Source organism: Gastrolobium bilobum, unplaced genomic scaffold (assembly GCF_033153095.1).
Source record: "Gastrolobium bilobum isolate Gb01-03AN ecotype WA unplaced genomic scaffold, APGP_CSIRO_Gbil_v1 utg3711, whole genome shotgun sequence".
Taxonomy (NCBI): Eukaryota; Viridiplantae; Streptophyta; class Magnoliopsida; order Fabales; family Fabaceae; genus Gastrolobium; species Gastrolobium bilobum.
In genome coordinates, this window is record NW_026899314.1 from 286,047 (window position 1) to 291,728 (window position 5,682).

The following is a 5,682-nucleotide window of genomic DNA, read 5'->3' on the forward strand; positions in this document are numbered from 1 at the left end:
TGTCAAAATCTAGCATTTTTTAGAATTAACGTGTCAGTGTTCGTGTTGTATCGTATCCCATGTCACGTGTCGGTGTCGGTGCAACATAGGATATGACTACATTGAATGATATGCAAATGGTTTTGAACATTTCGTATTAATATAGGGAGTATGGAATTGATGATTGAAATTCAGGTCTTTATCATATTTAACTCTCTATGGTATTGACAACTTGCTTGTTAATCTTGTTCTATGTGCGTTGGAAGAAGATGGCATGTAACTTGTAACACCCTTGTGCACCCAGTGTATCAAATTAATTATAGTATTAAGCGCAGCTAGAATTAAGAAATCATTAAGAATATTCCTTCTAGTTTGTCACTTATACTTATTACTTTGCTATTTAACTACATATAAAAGTATGAGTTAACTTTTTCCTTTCATCATCAAGATATTTAACTTAGCTTAACTCATTCATACTCCATATAGTTCGCATATACACTTATCCGATTCGTTTTTCCAAAGACTAAAGCCCTAACATCAATTCTAATATTTTAATATGATAAACTATACCTCTCAAGCTTTCCAATAAGGTATAGCATTAACCATTTGATTAAGTATAACTGGAGTGATGCAACTCACAAGACAATAGCTTTAAACCAGACTTTCGAGAATAGGGCAGCAACTTCAAAACAGAACTAGGATTTATCCACTTATTCAAAGAGCCTAAGGTTTTATAGATTTATAGGTCTTTGAGTTAGTTTTACATAGGTTCAAGTTTCACTCAATTTGGAGCTCTCTAGTTCAAGATATGCATGTTTTATTATGCTATATTTCTTCTCTTTGAAAACTCTCGTTGAAGCGAGCAGGTCTAGAGAGAAAGTCCAGAACAAGTAGTTTTTCCGACTCTGCTCGCTATAGCGAGCAAAACCAATGAGCAATCTAGAATTCATGTTTCTTCTAGTTTTGCTCGTTGAATTGCTCGTAGTAGCGAATAAAACTAGCGAGCAAGTCCAGAAAATGACTTTTTTAAATTTTTTCTCTCTACAATGCTCCCCATAGCGAGTAAAGCAAGTGAGCAAGTCCATAATACATAGGTTTTTCCCCTTTGGGGCCCTAGACGCCTTCGTCAGGCATCAACTCAAATTTTACCACCTAATTTACCATGTTACCAACTATACATGTATATATAACATGAAACCAATCACTACATACTCCTTCCAAAGTATTCATACAAAGATTCATCAAAGTGGATTCAAGCCATTTCATATACATCAAATATCTTTAAATATATATGTTCTACAACAATGCATCATCCATACATATAAATAATGTTTAAACACTTGAGTTACAAACCATAGTATAAGAACTTGAATCTAAATATGCCAATCATCCTTACAAATCATTACCTAACTGATTACAAGTTCTATTAAAATATGGTCATACACAAGTGCTATACCAATGACATGACATAATTCCAAAATGCAAAATGCCACCCTAACTGCTCTAAGTGGACTAAGCATGCCTCTTTCCTCTAGTAGTGCTAGCTTTTCTGGCATGATGACCTAAAATATATTCCCCAACGGGGTGGGATACAATCTTAGTAAACGAAGGTTCCTTAGAACCCTTAAGTTCACTTGTTTGTGTTGTGCTCATGGCAAGTATACCAGTGACAAAGTAATAAAGTACTGAGTAAAGATATCGTTCCCATGAGGATTAGGGACTCCAAACACTATTTTTACTATTTCTCTTAATTTGCACAAATCAAAAAGTTTTGGAAAAAGTGATTTTTAAATATGGAAAAGCCAATTAAATAAATAAGAACAATTGCAAGTAAAGACTAATTGCAAAGAAAGAGCTTAGGGAATTAAAGGTGGGTTTTAAAATCAAAGATGACAACTCTAGTTAGGGTTTATTTCACCTCTAATCCCCCTCAAGTGATTTAACTCAACTCAATAAAAATTTATCCTAATTGTTTTAAACAATTCACCATCTAATGATCGGTTTGTTAAATCCTAATGTCTTAGTTCTTTAGTCCTTTAACCTAATTAGAATCTTAATATCTTAGAAATCCCTTTTAAGTTAAGCCTTAAGCACGATGAATTTCACAAGTCACAATTCCAGCAAGCCTGTGTCTAGATCATGTAAGAATTGGTGTTCTACCCCTTTCTAGATCAAGATCCCAATATGTCTATTACAAACTCTAACCCTCTTTATTCCTATATGAATGATCAGATTATACAAGAATTTAAACAAGCAAATCAAGGTAAACACAAATAATTTGAGACTATTTATTTTTGAAAATAATTAAACCAAACAAGGATTCACATCGGATCCATATCCCTAACAACAAAGAAAAATTAGCCAGACATATTTAGCTTACACAAAGCAAACAAATAAAATAAAATATATGAAGTCACTAAAGGAAGAATGATTGATGATCTCCATTGAAAAACTTTGATCCCTTTCAATCTCCGTCTTAGTCTCCACCCCAAAACTAAATTCTCTGGTCTCTACGTTCTTGAACACGTTCCAGCCTTCCAGAATCTCTTCTTTTTTCCAAATTTTTTCTTTTATTTGCTGAGAAAGTTTCCCTAAAATCTCCCTATCAGATATTCAATCAAGTCTTCATCAGATACAATTAGAAAAGCCCAATTTGAAGATCATGTATAGCTGGCGCCAGTAGCGCGAGACCGGTGATGGTAGCACAGTGAAACAGAGGCTAATTATTAGTTTGGTGCTCTAGGCGCCAAACCCGATGAGTAAGTTGCTAGCGCTGGTGGCACAGATCTGGCGCTACTAGCATGGCACAAGAGTGAGCAATAAGGTTGATGGCGCTGGTAGCGCTAGCTTCCTTGACCGAAATTGCTATTTTTTCCTTGCTTTTCATGGAGTTCTCTAACTTGTCCTTAATGAGCCAAAATTTCTACAAAAACACAAGAATTTGAATAAAAATACTTCTGAGAGTAAAATAACAATTTAATCACAATTCTCAGTCTTGGTTATATTTAGATTAATTAGGTGCTCAGTTTGACCCTTAATATATAACAAGATGAAGGCATATCAAACAATTGCCATATTTAGATATTGTTGTCCTCAATAATAAACAGGGCTAAACAATGTGAAGCAGGACAACAACCTTGTGAGAAAAACACATGAAATTCAAACATAACATTGCATTAGACAAGTAATTAAGAGCATATGCTCAAGAGAATACTATGCTAAAATGAATAGGTTTCAGTTTTGAGAGTGCCAAACAATACTTTTCCAGTTTTTAAAGGGTAATAGAATCTAACTTGAGTACCCCTCACTAGGATAGATAATGCACTCATCGCTCAAGTGTTTGGGGTAAGATCACTCAATCCATCAATGTAATAACACTACCATAGGCTTGATCCTATTCTCAAGTTCCTTAGGATGAGAGATACGGATAACATGAACAAATTAATCAAAAGGACTTTTCGTGGTTGTAATATGGCCTGGTGTGGGGGTATGAATATTTGGAAAGTAGGTAAATTTTTTGTATGAGATTAAAACACATTAATCCAATGTAAAATTAGTCAATTTACGTACATTCTTTAACTAGTTCTTCTCTTTTCATTGCATGCCCCTTTTTCCACCACTTTCTATTTATTACTTGTTGTCTCTTCATAAACTTAACAAAAGTCAATGTATTTTCTTTTCCTTTTTTTCTATTTTTCTACTTTTTTTAAAAAACACAAACAATTACTTGAAATAACTAATAGTAGCTTATTTTATTTTTCTCCTTCACTATCAACATTCTTCCTTTCTCATCACTTAACATATTCATGGATAACCTCACCTTGAATTTTCAATATTGAGTGTTCCAATCCCATTCACAAGTAGGATAAATAAATATATGGGTTGAGTAACAATGTGGAGTAAGTAGAAACAACATAAGTCTCGGCTCAAAAGGGCTAATAATGCAAATTTTTTCAGGTGGTCTATTTTGGCCAAGTAGCTATACAAAATAAAATTCCTTTGTCTCACCAATCTATGCATGCATCAATAAAGAAATGGAGCAAGTTCTAGAGTACTACTACTACAGTGAGGTCCCTCAAGAAAAATTTCAAACAGTTTAGGCTCAAACCTCACCTGATGTGGCATCGCAAAGTAATAAAGTAGTGAGTAAAGATATCGTTTCCACGAGGATTAGGGACTCCAAACAAAATTTGTACTATTTCTTTTAACTTGGACAAATCAAAAAGGTTTTGGGACAAATGTTTTTGAAATATGGAAAAGCTAATTAAATAAATAAGAACAATTGCAAGCAAAGACTAATTGCAAAGAAAGAGCTCATGGAATTAAATATGGATTTTAAAATTAAGGATGACAACTACAGTTAGGATTTATTTCATCTCTGATCCCCCTCAAGTGATTTAACTCAATTTAATATATTTTTATCCTAATTGTTTCAAACAATTCACCATCTAATGATCGGTTGGTTAAATCCTAATATGTCTTAGTTTTTTAACCCTTTAACATAATTGAAATCTTAATGTCTTAGAAATTCCTTTTAAGTTAAGCCTTAAGCATGATGAATTTTTCAAGTCGCAATGCCTACAAGCCTATGTCTAGACCATGCAAGAATTGATGATCTACGCCTTTCTAGATCAAAATCTCATTATGTCTATTGTGAACCCTAACCCTCTTTATTCCTATCTGATTGATCAGGTCATACAAGAATTTAAACAAGCAAATCAAGGTAAACACAAATAATTTGAAACAATTTATTATTGAAAAGAATTAAACCAAAGAAGAATTCATATCAGATCCATATCCCTAACTATAAAGAAAAATTAGCCAGACATATCTAGCTTAAACAAAGCAAAGAAATAAAATAAAATAGATGAAGTCACTAAAGAAAGAATGATTGATGATCTCCACTGCAAAGCTTTGATCCTTTCAATCTTCGTCTTCATGTCCTCCCCCCCCCCCCCAAAAAAAATCTGAATTCTCTTGTCTCTACGCTCTTGAACACATTCCAGCCTTCCATAATCTCTTTTTCTTTCCAAATTTTTTCTTTTATATGATGAAAAAGTTCCCCTAAAATCTCCTTATTAGATCTTCAATCATGTCTTCATTTGATACAATTAAAAAATCCAATTTGAAGATCACGTGCAGCTGGCGCTAGTAGCGTTGGACCGGTGCTGGTAGCGCCGTGAAATAGAGGCTAAGTATTTGTTTGGCACTCCAAGTGCCAAACATGCGCTAGTGGCGCGAAAGAGAGTAAGATGTTGGCGCGGATCTGGCGCTACTAGCATGGCACAACAGTTAGCAATAAGGCTGATGACGCTGGTAGCGCCATCTTCGTTGACCGAAATTGCTATTTTTTCCTTGCTTTTCTTGGAGTTCTTGAATTCTCCTTGTGAAAATCATTGAAATTTAGTGATCAATTTTCTCAAGTACATTAAGACAACTCCATGTAAAGGTCTCGTTTATGAAAATAAAGGTCATATCAAAGTTGTAGGATACTCAGATGCTGATTGGGCAGGTTGCCGTACTTCTGGAAGATCCACTTCTGGATATTGTGTATTTGTTGGATATAACTTGTTTTCCTATAAAAGTAAGAAATAGAGTGTAGTTGTCAGATCAAGTGTTGAAGCAAAATATCGTTCCATGGCCACAACCACTTGTGAAATCATCTGGTTAAAACAACTATTTAAGGAATTCAAGTTTGGGGAC